Genomic DNA, 16,091 nt, shown 5'->3' on the forward strand with positions numbered 1-16,091 from the left:
CCTATTGTCTGGTGGCGGCGGGCGAACCGCCGGCGCTGTCCCCGCAGCCCGAGTTGCATCGCCTGCCGGGGGCGGTGAGCTCCGGGGTGCCCAAGGGAGCCAGGGCGGTGGGAGAGCCGGGGCGTAACTTCGAAGCAGACTGCTGCTTGTCCCCCTGGCCCAACCCGCAGTGGGATTAAGCCCCGTCGAGTTCGAGGACGATCTCCTCTCTCCTCGTTTTTCCCTCCTTCGCCTTGTGCCAGCTGTGAAGCCGGGAGCCAGTGCGTGGCTTTGCTCGCAGCAGGGTGGAGGAGAATTCGTCTTGACTCGTCAGTAGATGAGGAGAGTTGAGAAGTTCAACCCCAGTGCGCCCAGAGGAGCTGGCGAGTTCCCGCCCAGTGTCACCGGGCTGCGCGCACTCGCGCTGGCGCCGGGGCTGACGGACTGACTGTCAGACTGACGGCAGCCAACGAGCCATGAAGTTCTGGCTGCAGAGTTGTCTCGCATCCCGTGGCATTGCAGAGCGGGGGCGAGCGTGGAGGAACAGTACGGTGTATGTGCAGGGAAAGTTGGGGAAGATGTCTGGTTTACTCTTCTGGGGGTGTCTGGGTTTTGGGGTGTGTTCTGACACTCGGCTCTCCCCTAGATCAAGATGTGCAGCACTGGAGATCAACACGGACTTCAATAAACCATGTAATGGAGGCAGTTCTGAATCTCTGAATGGGCTCAGAGTGTCTGCAATAGCGAACATTCACTGGTAGGTACTTGTGCTTTATTTCTGAGCAGCTTGGACTTTCTGGTAGGTTAAATAGTTAACGGAAGGATGGAGAAGTTTACTTTGCACAAAGTGTCATGTAAAGTAGTGACGGCTGGGATGTCTCGGTCTGCAAGCTGGACTGGATGCCACTTGTTTTTAAAATAGGGATGTGGAGAGAGCATATTGGGCATGTCAAAGTCCATATAAACATATATAAATAAGTCAATTTTGTTATGAAACGTGCTGCGTGAAAACAAATATTCCGTTACATAGAGGAATGAAAGAGGAGTTTTAGAATCTGTGCTGTTGGTTTTGACTACCAGTCTGTTTTTTGCTTAGTTTTGCTTAGAAAGATTTCCCACAAGAAATGAAAGCATGTTGAGTGCTTAAAGAAACCATGTTTAAAACAACCTGTGTGATGCAAACTAGGCGACTGGCCTGTGTTGCAGCCTCTGAGCAAGCACACATCATTTGGAAAACCTTTTTGTTACTGTCTTTAGGTACTGCCAGTAGGGCAGCCTATTTCACTTGTGTTGTTAAATGAATTCCCCTGAGCCGATGAGATGCCATTTTCAAGAGCTGAAATGATTTGCTTTTAACTTCATGCTACTAAGTGGTTCGTGTCTTTGCTAGACTGAAAAGCCTGCTGCTATCACATTTGGGTAATGTGTGTGTATGCTATGACTGTCCCTAAATTTGTCTTTGTAAAACAGAGCTTTTCTTCATGAGACATAGTTTTCTACTCGTACTGTTTCTTACTCCTCTCTTCTGCATTGTTTCCTTTCTTGCAACACCCTTGAAGACCTGTGCGTGCTTTAGCTGGATCCAGTGTCTAGCCTTAATTGCTGCCATTTATCACTGTTAGTTATTATTGGGGTAGACAATATTTATCACTGAGTACTAATACATCATCGGAGACTGCAGAACTTGGGTATTGAACAGTTCTGCTGTTTGTAGATTTCTCAATACTGAAGAATTTCTATCAAATAATGGACTTTGTACTATTGTTAGGATTCCTTTTGTTCCTAATGTACTGAAAAGACTGCTTCTGGTGTCTTTTGCTTCACCGAGCAGTCTCTAGCATTTCACACAAGCCTATTGCTGTCCCTTGCTTTCTCCCCCATTTGTTTCTATGTAGTCTGAGGTAAAGGATTACATTTTTGTTAACTTTCTCATCTAGTAATGATTGATGACCCTTTTGTTAGGATGTGACTTTAGAAGTACCTTCTTTACAAAAACAGTCATACATGTCTGAAGTCAGATTTTTTTTTTCTCCAAGTCTAAGTTCAGGATTTTTTCCAGCTTTGTGAAACTGGAACTTTCAAAGCACCAAGTGCATATCAACTGTTTGCAGTGGATTTATTCTGTTTGCACATAATCAATACAACTGAGGCACAATCACATGTAACTAAGCTAAGGCTAATCTTATTTTGGTGACTAGTTTGTCTTTACCTGTCAAGCTGAGGTCTAGTCAAGAACTCCACAGTGTCAAATTAAGTATTTTTATCTTTTCTAGTTTTTAGAAGCCTTGAGCCAGTTGCAGAATTTGCAGAATGATCTTCTCAGTGTCTGTTTATTAAATTAAAGTCCTGGTTGATAACAGTTCTGGGGGTCATGGCATGGGGGAGGGTTCTGAGCGTTTTCAGCTGAGTGCACGGACGTGATGTTCTTTTCAGTGTATTAATGGTCAATATTCCCTCTCCCTTGCACTTTAGATGCAGGGTCATTGATCCATAAATGCCCAAGATAGTTCACCTCTGAGTTGTCAGTGACTTGTTTACACAAGTGATATAATTTTCAGTACAGTGTTGTTTCCCTTTTTTTTCTTTTGTTTATTTGCTATTTCCTAAATAGGCAGCAATATTGATCTTAGCATCTACTTGTGTGTCTCCCCACTGGGTCAGTAGCCTCACCTTTATTGAATAGACACCCATAGGAGTACAATTTGCTGCTGTTGCTACTCAAGTTTCAAATAATGTTAAATTAGGCATTAAAGCAGCTTCTTCAGGCTGTCAAAGGGATGTGATTACTTATATTTTCAGAATTATTAGTTCCAATGTATTGCCTTTATACCAATTAATCTTTTGTCCTTTTTATCACACTTGAATTTTTTTGGAGGCTAGTTCTGAACCCAAATATTCAAACCATTTTGCTACATAAACAGTTGTGGGGTGGTTTTTTTTTTGTGGAGGTGGAAGCCACCAAAAATGACACATTTCCTTATCCTGTACCAGCCAGATGGCATTTCATTATTCTGTGCCTTGCATCACTTTAATTGATGGTTCATTTCCAGTTCTGTCGTCTTTCTGTCAAGGAACTGGAAGGAACTTCAGAAGGTCCACTCAAGTCTTTTGCATATCCTTTAGAGTTCAGTGACCTCTAACATATTTCATCAAACGGTGTCTCTACTACCAGTGGATCCTTTTCAGTCAGCTTCAGAAATCAGCCCAAACTGAGCAGGAGTCTGTATTGTCTCTTGTGGGAAGATGTGTACCAGTCTCTTAGCCTTAAAAGCTTTGAGATCACGCTAAAGGTTTAAGTTCAGTAGCGTGCATTGGAAAAAAAGGTATGATTTCAAGTGGCAAGCACTGGAATGTAGAGTACAGCATTTATTATATTGTTAAAAATAGAAAAATGGAGAGTATCATGCTAAACCACAGAAGCTAGGGACAGTGCTGATGACTAAAAGAGGAATGGATGTGTCTAGATGGAAGGATATTTAGGAAAAATAGAAAAGACCTTTGAATATGCCACTCTTTGCTGTCTCTGACAGCACTTAAGGAGAGCAAAGAACTTCATGTTGCAGACATCCTTAGTAGCTTGACCTCTGCTTGTGGCTCACAGGTGTAAAGGAGCTCAGTATATTGTACTTCCAAAGAACCATCTTCAAATTGTGCTTGGAGCCATTTGAGAAAGTGAGTTTGGTCTTTTAGGTTCACTTGGCAGGCAACTTGGCCTTTCCTGGTGGCAGCCTGCAGTCTGCTGCTCACCTTCCTTATCCATTTGTCTTACTAGGAGATGAAGGAATTTAACATGCTGCCAGGGGACCCACGATTTGAAGTTGTTGCTCAAGCAAGAATTGAAGGCTGGCAGTTTAAACAGTGGGCAGACAGAAGTGTGTAACGGGCATGCATAATGCTAGCCCTTACTGGCAAAGTCAGCATTGTGCTGTGAGCGCCCAATTCACCCCACCGGACAGAAGGACAAACATGAGCTTTTGAACTTCATGATGGTTATGGTAGAAGCTCCACGTGTTCAGCACACAATCTTCAAAGCATCTTATGAACCACGTATGTGTGCTCAGGTGACAAATAGCTTCCTGGCTTGTATCAGTGTGGCTAGGGAAGGGATTGTCTTCCCGTACTCTGCATTGGTGAGGCTGCACCTCGAAGATTGTGTTCAGGTTTGGGCTCCTGACTGTGAGAAAGATGTTAAGGTGCTGAAGCATGTTCAAAGAAGCTAGTAACAAAGCTAGTAAAGGTTCTAGAGTGCAGGTCTTCTGAGGAACATCTGAGGGAAGTGGGGCTATTTAGTCTGGAAAAGGAGGCTGAAGGTAAACCTTACTGCTGTCTATGAATATCTGAAAGGAGGTTGCAGCAAGGTGGGAGTCAATCTTTCCTCCCAAGCAGCAAGTGACAGCGTTAGAGGAAATGGCCTCAAATTGCACCTGGGAAGTTTAGGTTGGATATCTAGAAAAATTACTTCACAGAAAGAGTTGTTAAGCTTTGGAACAGGCTGCCCAGGGAATTGATGGAGTTACCAACCTTGGAGGTATTTAAAAGGTATGTAGATTTGATGCTTAGTGACATAGTTCAGTGGTGGACTTGCCTGTGTTAGGTAAATGGTTGGACTTCGTGATGTTAAAGGTCTTTTCCAACCTATACAATTGTATGATTCTGTATATTGGGTAGGAAATAGCTGTTAGCTTGCAATGGATACTGTGAATTAGCAGTTATTTTATATTGATGTTAAGGCGTGAAGCTTTGTTTTATAGATTAGGAGTGTAATTATTTTAACATTGTCTTACTTGACAGAAGTGCTAAGAACTTTGTAAATGGAGAGGCATGTTTGCATAGTCCAAGGCTCTCTTGGTAGAGAACTCTTAACTTGGCTTTCCTCAAAACTGGTATTTAATAGTCTAAACAAAACATGATTACCTTCCTCCCTGTGTTATAATGGAAGGACATATTTCCTATGTTAAAGTGCTGTTGATTTTAAAACTCTACTACTGGCTCTGTGCATTGGTGTAAGGCTCTTTTTTGATAATTAGCTCAAAAAGAGGGGGAACAACGGGAAAGAAGGCAGGAAGTTTGACCTGGAGAGTGGGAGGCTCAAGGGAGACATTATTGCTCTCTACAGCTACCTAAGGGGAGGTTGTAGACAGGTGGGGGTTGGTTTTGTCTCCCAGGGAGCCAGTGGCAGGGCAGGAGGACACAGTCGCAAGCTGCGCTGGGGGAAGTTTGAGCTCTGGGTGAGGAGAAAGTTCTTCACAGAAAGAGTAATCAGCCAGTGGAATGTGGTGCCCAGGGAGGTGGTGGAGTCACCATCCCTGGAGGCATTTGAAAAAGGATTGGATGTGGCACTTGGAGCCATGGCTTAGTTGTCAGGAGGTGTTGGGTATTAGGTGATAGGTTGGACTTGATGATCTCCGAGTTTTGTCTTCCAACCTGGTTGATTGTGTGATTCTGTGAAGGAACACTAGGTACTATCTAGGCTGCAGAAGACTGGTAGTTAAACCTTAGTTACAGCTGTGTGCTTCTTCAAAACCTCCAAATTCCTAGTTAATCTTCAGAATATGTTCAAAGTAGAAAAAATACTGCCTCTTTTACATAGGCCATCTGCCTTCAGCAACATCAGTTGGAGCTGAGGGTGCTCTGCAAATCAGAGGCAGCAATTACCAATGAGCTAGATGAAATGTGAAGGCTCAGGGGTTTCTGTTTCTCAGTGAGGTTCTCAGCAAGATGAAACGCATGTAGCTTTGGTGGAATTCGCAGAGCATTCAGCGCTGCACAATGTGCAGCCTTGTTTGCAGCGCCGAATACTTCAGGCTCTCTGTGCTCCAAACTTCTCACTGTTGGAGTTGATGCCTGTACAGGACCCTGCTGGCATTGCAGGTTATTTGTTACAACATGGTGCAAACCCACACAACTTTACTTTTGAATCTTATGAGTGTTTCTCAAATTTGACTCCTTAATACATTATACTTTAATTTGTTGGAGCAGTTTGAGAGTTGATAACTAATTTTCTTTTTTTATTATTTCATTAAAAGAAATAAGTTAAGATGGAAGTATCCCTTGTGGGGTTTTTTTCCCAGTTCTCTAGTTCCTGGGTTCCTCTAGGGGAAAAATAAGGCCTTGTTAATATCAGGGAAAGGTGAGAAAAAAGAGTAATACTGAAGGAAAATCGTTTTGCTCTTTCCACACATAGTAAAGAAGTAGTCACATGTGCACATCCTTAGAAATACATATATTAATCATAGTATATAATGTTCAGAGAAGGAGAAGGTTTATGTTACTGAATACACTGAAACTGAACTTCAGAGTTCTTAAGAAGCTTTGAAAGCTTTCCAGTATATTAATATTTGTGTGGATGATTACAGTACAAACACCATACTCAGTGGTGCTTACTCTCACACATTCTTTCTTTCTGCATGAGCCAGTTTCAAGGGCAGAATTTCTGGACATATGCTGCTTCATATGAGTGAATATCCATCCTGTTTCTGGGTGTAGCCCTCATGAAGTTACTTAACTGTGAATTACTGAACAGGAGCCCTCTTCCTTACTAGGCTGTTTAACTGTGGATGCTTCGGAGAGCTGACTCCCAGGAGAGATAGCCTGAGGGTGTGAGCCTGTTGGAAGGTTGGGACCGAAGATTGCTTTGCACCAGAGCAGCTTCTCTGCACTACCTTGTGTGGAAAGATTCAGTCATTTCCACCCAAAGCAATGAAATAAAAACCTCAGTCAGCCATTTCATCTTGAGATACTCCACCCTCCAAAACAAATATTAAGAAGAAAATGTAGGTTTTGGCCCCTGCATATCCCAGTAATTTCCACTGATTAAGTTGATGCTTGTGATTAGAATCTAGGCAGCCCATGTTTTGCAAAATATAAGTATCTTTTTATTTCATTAGAGGAAGTTACAACATTTATATGGTCCCTTGATACTTTATTTAACCCAATAACTGCTTGGGAAGGAAAGAGTCTGTTTAGTTTCCCTTTGTCCTAGATTTAGTTTTAATATCTAATGTTTAAATGAAGGGGAGGGGGACACACACGACACGTTGATCTCTATTCTTAATGATTCATGCTGCCTCAAAGCACAGTGGTTCCTAGTTGTGTGCTGCCTTTCCCACTGGGGGATGCAAACAAAAGAACAATAATTTCAGACTCCTCCTTCAGTTTCCAAGAGAACCTTAGCTACTCAGGGATAGCTTTGAATTTTAAAAGCATTTTTCTTCCAAATTATGTATTGATTGCACACAAAATAGGAGTGCTGTAATATGCAATTTAAAACAAATGCATGATGGTGCTCATTTGCTTTTAATGCTGCTTTTTCCAGCAGAAAACAAAAAGTGGATTCTGTTCCCATAAACTAGTCTTGCAAAATCCTCACAAACATTTATTAGTCTAGACACAAAATATTCTCACCCAGCCTCAGTTTGGCTATGGAAAAAAAAAATAAATAAAAAAAGGCAAGCTAATATTGTACTTGGCTGTCAGAAAAAGGGGAAGGGGGGGGGGAGGGAGAAGCTTGCCCCAGGCTAGTGAACCAGTAACATTTTGCTGGGGCTGCCTATAACAACAGATGCATCTTATTCCCATGGGGTTTCACGGGTTGCCTATTCTCTCATGCTAAACTTGGACATTCATAAACATTCTCCGAGTACCACACCCCACTCCTGTCTGGGGCTCTTCTAATTTGGTTGATTTTAATAGTGACACTGATCATGCTCACCTTGCCTCTCCTTACCAAACAGTTTTACCCTCCTGTGCATCATTTAACTACCGCATTCATTCAGAAACAACCCCAATATGTAGATATCAAAATGGTTTAAAGTAGATGATTGCCTTGCAGTTTAAATCTGCATATAGGGAACCTTGATTTAAATTATTCATTCTCATCTTGATTTGCATTTGTGCTTCTGATAATTTTCATAAATAGTGAATGCTTCTCATTGTTTGATGTTGTGGTGGTTGGCAACATTTTGTTTTGTAAAGGGATAAATTACATTGGTGTTTGTTTTGTCGGTCCTTCATCTCCACGCACACTCAGAGTATTAAATTTTTAATTTTTGTAATTTTCTTAGAAAATACTGAATTATTAATATCCTGGGTTTCAGATGATGAGTAGTTCCTGTTATTCCCAATTTGTGTCAAACTGCATTTGGTTGAAAATGAAAATTTAATTAAACCCCCCCCCCCTAAACAGCATAACATGTCTGTATTATTATAAGTACTGTAAATATGTAGGATATCAAAGAATGCATTTATTGAAGCATGGCTGTAGTTTTCCTTAAAAGACCTATGGATTTATGAGACAAAACGTGATACCTTTTTGTAGCTACTAGATTATATTGGTTGTTTCTGTGAGGATGTATGCTGTCCATGTCTGTTAAGACTGGTTTTCTCTGTCTTTAACTTAGTGATTCAGCTAATGTTGTAAAGCTATTTCATAGTTTCATTCATTCAGGGTTGGAAGGGACTACAAGGATCATCTAGTTCCAGCCCCCCTGCCATGGGCAGGGACACGCCACACTAGATCAGGCTGGCCAGAGCCTCATCCAGCCTGCTCTTAAACACCTCCAGGGACGGGGCCTCAACCACCTCCCTGGACAACCCATTCCAGGGTTTCACCACTCTCATGGTGAAGAACCTCCTCCTTATGTCCAGCCTGAATCTCCCCACCTCCAGCTTCATTCCATTCCCCCTAGTCCTATCACTACCTGAGATCCTGAGAAGTCCCTCCCCAGCCTTCCTGTAGGCCCCCTTCAGATACTGGAAGGCCACAATTGTGTTGGATGACACTGGCAGCGTTCTGGAGCCACATTACCAAAAAAAAAAGCCCACCCCAACCTCTAGAGTACCAGCTCCAAAGTCACATTTTTTACTTCCTAAGTAGAGAAGCAAGTCACGTGGCAAAGAAAATAAAGGACTTTTTATGCACTCTGCGTCCTTGACCTTCTCACAAAGTGGTAGCAGACCTAAGAGGCTGGAGGAGGCTTTAAGGAGGGCATGGGGTGTGAAGCAGGTGAGTCTGGGGCATGCAGAAGAGGTTCTGAAGAGGCTCATATAAGGAGAAGGCCATAGTGGCATAAGTGGTAGAGGAGGGTCCAGAAGAGTAGTTGCAGCCTTGATAATGTGCCTTCAAGTCTTCATCTTGACACATGCTAGCCTAGGTCCATTCAACAGAACTGTAATATTTTTTCCTTGCTTTTTGTGTGCCAGTCCAAGCCCTTGGCTTTTTCTTTGTTCATAAAACACTGGCTCATACAAATACTGAGTTACAAATCAAGTGGTTTGGGGTCCTTTGTCATGTTACTTAACTTATGGGTCTGTATTGTGGTGTATGCAAGTCTGTGTGTACATGTGGAGCACACAGCGAGCAATGCGTGTTCGTGTCACCTGGTGAGGCCATTGCAAGCCCCTGGGTTTAGTTCCCTATGATCACTGAAATGAGAATTTCTCACACATTGTTTCTGTTTGGAGGAGGCTTTTGTTCTGTGTTTGCTGAGTTTTGGGGACACAGCTGACTCAAGAGCAAAATTAACAGTGAGGAGGGAAGCAAGGAGAAGCAGCAATTGCAAAGTAAAAAGCCGTATTATCTTTCATTTTTCTGAACAGCTCTGTGCCTCAGGGATTTGACATAGGAACTTGAAATTTGGCAAGGATCTAGCCCTGAGGTCTGAGAAATGCATTCCACTGTTAGGGAAAAAAAAAAAAACAGGGGAAGAATTGTGAGTCATAATGTATCACTACCTTTTTGTATCCAAGGCAGAATTTGCAGGATGTTTTGTTACCTGCTCTTGATCGTGCTTTTGTGCCTGTCAAGCACTCTTGCAGGCTGCTTTAAACCACGTGTATTAAATGGATTCTACTCCTTGATCTGCCTAGGGTTTTGTATTGGCATGCATCAACGTACTCCTTAAGCTGCTGCTGCGTTTTGTGCTCCTGCAAATGCCACTGGCCTAGCAGGAGCTATAAAGGCAGTGGGAGCTGGTAAACCTTGAGACCTAGTCTCACTTGTTTAAGGGTAGAGCATTCCCAGTACATCTAATTGCTGTTGAGAGGATATCATTTTGCTATGGTAGAAGGCAAATATTAATGAGAGCAGATAGCAGCCAATCTGAAGTCTGTTTTCCCGATGTGACAAGGGTACGTACGGTTATCTGCAGTGGAGGAGGGGAGAAGAGGAGACAATCTGTGCTGGGCTGTGTCACCTTCAGAAGAGCGGGGGTTCCTGTACAGCACGAGGGATGACGAGAGAATGAGTCGGGCTATCTAGCAAAGGGGACCATCTGTAGAACTGCTGCTCTGGTCCCTGAAGAAGCTGAAAGGGGACATGAACTGCGGAAAGTGGAAGGAAGGTCTTGTGCTTCCAGCACTAGACTGGGGCTTGGGAAAATGAAACCTCTAGGATTTTTTCATCTGGGTAAAAGAAAAAAAAGTAAGTTGAAGTCAAGAGGAACATTTTGTAAAATCATTTCTGTGCCAGATTGTTTCATTTTAAAGAAGGAAATCCCAGGAGAATAAAACCTTTTATTTTGATGGGTTTTTTAAGGAGAAACTTTTTTTGATATATGATTTAAAAATGAGTAATTTTTTACTGTTCTTCTTTTTTTTTAAAGTCAATATGAAACATTCTGGAGCTTGAATTACATGTTTATTTGACCTAAACCATGTTTAAAAATCTTTTCCCATCAGTAATTTATTTCTTCCTCCTTTCCTTATTCTATGTAACAGCACAGCAGGCAAAAGAAAACAGAGCTGTAGCTATGCAAAACAAATATCCCTAACTCCATCGCCATTTTATGGGGCACATCAGTCTGATACTTGCCTTCAAGAATAATCATGCAGACATGTCTGATGTTAAAATTCCTGTGTGCTCACAATTTGAATTGAACACTTCAAAAGTCAGAAAAACACAAAACAAAGCCAACAAATCAAAACCCTACCTGCCTCTGTGAGGGTTAGCTGCCAAAGTGACTGGGTCACATAGACAATACGTGTGTATGTGGCTGAGGAACAGACCCATGATCATTAAGTACTTGTCACATTTGGTCAGGAGCTTCTATGTGATCCAACATAAAAAAACAATTACAGCTTTTTGTGTCAAAAGTGATGACACAAGTTGCTATGCTCACTGCAGAGGTACTTGGAGGATATTTTGTAATAGAGAACAATTATCCAGGCCGTTTAGTAGTCAATTGTGGCCTGAAATTCTGAGGTTTATTTTGATGGAACCTGCTTGTTACTCATTAAAACCAGTGAAGATAGGAAGTAACTGAGAAAGTCTAGTCACATGTCCTGTGGCAGGCTCCCTTCAGCCTCTGCTGGGCATCATTGGCATCCCAGTGCTCCAGCATGGGTCTGGCTTCAGCATACCCTGAAACTCTGTACAGCAGCATTTGGTGCATGCCTCCCTCATTTCAGGTTGTAATGCAGCAGGGACTCAAAGCATGCCCTTATCTTTGTAGCACATGTAAAGTCCTGCTGAAGTCAGTGTGACAAGTTTTGCTCTTGTGTTGAATTAAAACCAGACCTCATTTTAAACCAGAATCAAATGTGAATATTTCAAGGTTCAGATGAGCTATGGCTTTATTTTGGAACCATAAGCGTAATGCCCTCTGAACTTTGCAGATAATGAACAACCAAAGAAAATGACACTATAAAACAAAGGCCTTCACCCTTCTCACTGACAGGCAGCAGAGATGAAAGCAGGTTAGCCTTCACTGAGCTCTGTGCAGAATAGTTTTTGACATGGATACATCTACTCTGAATAAATTCAAATAGAAGGAGGCTAAGTGAAGGATCAACAACTGCATGTTATTGTGGATTAAGGTGATGCTATAAGGAAAAGACAAAGCAATGTCTTCTGTGTTGTGAGAGACATAGTAGGCAATTTGGAATCTGGGTGATTCTGGAAGTTAGAAGCCATTTCCATTGCTTCATCTTCTCCTGAGCAACTCTGTGCATATTCTTAAAAATCACATTATTTGAGTTTGGATGCTTTGTTGGCATGCTTTTCCTGCACACTGGATGGGAGAAATGCCTTTTCATAAAGCATGCAATCTGAACGCACAGTGAATGCACTCTGTAGTTCTGGGCCCCTCAGTTTAGGAAGGTTGTTGACTTGCTGGAGCGTGTCCAGAGAAGGGCAACGAAGTTGGTGAGGGGCTTGGAACACAAGCCCTATGACGAGGGGCTAAGGGAGCTGGGGTTGCTTAGCCTGGAGAAGAGGAGACTCAGGGGTGACCCCATTGCTGTCTACAACTACCTGAAGGGGGGTTGTAGACAGGCAGAGGTTGGTCTCTTCTCCTAGGCAGCCAGTACCAGAACAAGAGGACACAGTCTCAGGCTGCGCCAGGGGAGGATCAGGCTGGAGGTCAGGAGGAAGTTTTACACAGAGAGAGTGATTGCCCATTGGAATGGGCTGCCTGGGGAGGTGGTGGAGTCATCATTATTGGAGGTGTTCAGGAGGAGGGTTGACAGGATGCTTGGTTGCATGGTTTAGTTGGTTGGGTGGTGTTGGATGATAGGTTGGACACGATGATCTTGAAGGTCTCTTCCAACCTGGTCTGGTCTGGTCTATTCTATTCTATTCTGTAATCTCATTTATTTTCTTGCTCCATCACCTACTCCTGTCCTTCCTCCTTGGAGGCAGGGAAGAGGTGGGTAAAAAAACCATATGCTAGAAACAGATTCTTTTGAATATGTCTTCTGCCGTGAACCCTTCATCTTTTCCTTCTGAAGCTATAATCAAAGGGTAGAAGGTTTCTGCCTGCCTTTAGATAATATTTATATAATCATTATCCAAATCTGCTGTAGAAATAACTTTAAATGTTGAATTCCACTCTGGAGAATTAAGTCTCTCATCGTATAGTTGTTAATAAAGTGGGATTAACTGTTTATGTCTGTTTCTAAGCAGCACTGTCCTGAGCAATTGCCTGCTCAAAGATAAAACATGAGATCCTGGACCTTCAAAAAAATGCACCTGTCCTTACTTTTTTGTGTTCCTTTAAAAAAATCTCTGTTTTGTGGATTGGTTTTGCTAGGAACATCAGTTGTATGAAAATCTGATGTAAAATTACAGAAGAGGATTGAATTGATGAGTGCCTGGAGAGATTAAGAGTGTAACAAATTGAATGTGTTTTTTTCTCCAGATTCTGTTACTGAAAAACAATGCTTTTGGCATAAAGCAAACACCTGGAGTATTTAATTACAAACAAAATCGCACAATGTGTAATGTCAGTGTTAACAGTGAGGGATAAAAACACAGTCCAGTTACAACCAGAAAGTCTTAATCAATATTAAGTCACGTATTTGACCTAAAGTATGTAAGGCACAAGCCAAAGCAATCTCTGAACTACATACCGATGATCTTCAGGAATTCATGGAGGACTGGGGGTAGGTGTCAGAGGACTTTACACATAGTATCTTGTCTTGAATGAGGCATGAGCAGAAGAGAAGAACATGAAGACAATCACAGATCAGGTAACAGGATCTTTTTGTCAGGATGAGATAGGGAGAGTTTCCTAAAAATCAGTCTGTAAGAACCTAGAGAATAGTAACAAGGTTCTTAAAAAGGTGAATTTGTCAAAGCCATTCTATGTCAAGACAATATGATTTCATCTGAAGTTCAGATACATGGAAAGGTCTCACATGGCATTCTTGTGAGCAGTACAGCGGAAGTGTTGTCGAGGAGCTGAAGTACAAGGGTGGTGCATAATCGGTTTGATAAACTACTTGAGCGTGAGCTTTCATAATCCCCTGGCAAACTGAGAGAACATGTCAAGTAGGGTTCTGCACATGCAATAATCCCTTTACCACCAAGGAGAAGGGAACAGTGGTGTCTGTAAAGTCTGTGGGGAAAAGAAGGCTGGGAGGGTTTGCAAGCCTCTTGCTTTACTGGTATTTTAGTGAATATTGTTGCTCTTCATTGCACTGAATTAAATAGGATTTTGAAATCACAATGCATTTTTTGTTGTTTGTTTTGTATCTTGTTACAAAGTGTAATGAGAAGAGTGTAGGTGCAACTTTCTTTTTCTGAGGCCTGCTTGCATCAGAGACATGTTGCTCTGTTGGTAAACAGTGGAGGGATGAGATAATTTTCCAGTGCAGTGAGTGAAACCAAACCTCAGCAAACAGAGAGGTGATACAGAAATTTAGCTAAAAGGCTGCAAGTGATACCATTGCACATGGGCCTGGGCTTAGAGGCACTGTGAATGCTCTTAGGTAAATGAGGGGACTGGAGAAAAACACTTACTGATTTGTTGGACGGGTTTCCCATTTTTATTTACTATCTCCAGCCTTATCTGGAGCATGCTTCAACACTGCATGTTAGTCAAATGTTGCTTTCAGTTGTGCCCTGTGCCATCCCAGAACAGGACCCTCAGCAGGAGCTTACACTCACTCACACTGCCCTGCACATAGATACTACGTGCTGCACTAGGCATGAGGTGCTGCAGAGTTATCACAGGCACTTTTCAAACTGCAACTTCAGGCAGCAAACTGGCTGTTAAGTAGCCTTTGAAAACAGGCCTTTCTGGCATCTTTGAAATTTTACTCAAGATCACAGAAAGATTAGGTAATACCACCCAGCTCTTCCCCATGAGCATTGCTCAACGTTGAGTCTTGGCAGTTGTCTTTCTTTTGTCAAGGGCCCTCTTGCCCTACAGAGAAGCAGCGCAGTTAATAATGCTCTACCTCTTGTCCCTCAGCACACCAAGACAAATGGATCCATTTAGCTTTGCTTCATGGTTCTCTCAGTGCAAAGATAAATGAGATGGCTTGCAAGACATACTTTGGATGTATGTATTAAAATAAATACCTTTTGCACTTCTGTGCAGTTTTACAGACTGCTAGCATTAACTTGTGGAAGAAGGGTATCTTTCAACTTAAGTACTATTAAATGATTGTCATCCCAGAATGATGATTACCCACGATTTATTGAGCATTGTCAGTGTCCTTAGTGCTGTGTAACTGTATCCTTGGCATAAAAAGCCTATCGTGTCAGGCCGTGCACATTGGATGTAAGCACAGAAGTAGTGCAGAGGGTGACTGTTAAAAACATTTGGGGAAGATATTTATGAAAAAGTGAGGTCAGGCACACAGTTTCAGAAAGAGAGCTTACAGAGCAGCACTGGGCGGCAGCTGGGGATGAACGTTTCTGTCTTTCGCCTGAAGAAGAAATGTGATGTTAATAATTATTTATCTTTCTTCCTTTCTACAGCCTCTACCCTCCCATAATCAAAAAGAAAGATCTGCCTTATCATACAGTGAGAAATAGTTTCTTACCCCTTTCCCATTTCCTGTAACTGCCTTTCTTCCTTTAACAGTGTTCTTTTTCATGTAAGACTTCATCATGAACAAAGCTGGCCCTCTGTTTTTAACCTGTTAAATGCTGTTGGCTTTCTAAACCTTCTGAAACAGCTCCTGAGTATTCCCCTTGAACTTGAGCATGCCTTCACTTTGGGAAGTAGATGATACTCCATTGTTTAAAAATCATGTACCTATGGGGCTTCTGCTATGAAAAAAATCAATGTCTGATTTTGTTTCAAGAAGAAAACTTGTAGAGTTTATAACTTTCTGCAGAAGTCTGTGCTATTTAAGATTATATTTATTCTGATATTTGTTTGGTGCTACTTAGTGTTTCTTAGGAATGGGTAAAGAATTCTAATAAAAAACCCCATCATTTTGTTTGGCTTCTACTTGCTCTATCAGCCTTTAATGCTTTTTCTCTCCAGCACAGTTCACAGAATCAATCATGTCCTTGTTAATGCACAGAGGCATGAAAACAGATTTTAGTTAATTGCCATGTGCTAGCAATCAACTTTTATCGTTTGGAATTGGTCTTCATTTGGTGAATTACTTTTGGAGAACTAGGAAGGGAAAACAGTCCTCTTTTGTCTGACAAAGTGCCTTAAAAAGGCATTGTTTTGCTTGATTTCAGACTTGGGAGAAAGACTCTGTACCTGCTTATGCTCACATGTATAATGTAATAGAAAACACTCTAAACCTGCCTTTTCCAGGACCCTTCACAATCTGTGCAGTGAAAGAATGACAGTAGTGGAGAGGTCATATGGGGGCTGAGTTTGTGATAGAAAGGACTTGAGCTCACAGGGAAGTTGAGGGAAGTA

At 42.0% G+C, this 16,091-nt stretch overlaps 1 protein-coding gene across 2 annotated transcripts in view; it reads left to right on the top strand.

The window, feature by feature from the left end:
- ZHX1 (zinc fingers and homeoboxes 1) overlaps positions 1-16,091 on the top strand; it is a 30,348-nt gene that overhangs the window by 679 nt on the left and 13,578 nt on the right. The window contains exons 1-2 of one of the 2 annotated variants that reach the window (XM_068158610.1): positions 447-532; positions 626-736. The gene's annotated coding sequence lies outside the window, so the exon portion shown is untranslated. Of the gene's footprint in view, positions 1-446; positions 533-625; positions 737-16,091 lie in introns of those variants that run through there. The other variant, XM_068158609.1, reaches the window with a different exon arrangement.

The sequence above is a fragment of the Melanerpes formicivorus genome, unplaced genomic scaffold (assembly GCF_026170545.1).
Source record: "Melanerpes formicivorus ecotype bairdi unplaced genomic scaffold, bMelFor1.0.p_v2 SCAF_40, whole genome shotgun sequence".
Lineage (NCBI taxonomy): Eukaryota > Metazoa > Chordata > Aves > Piciformes > Picidae > Melanerpes > Melanerpes formicivorus.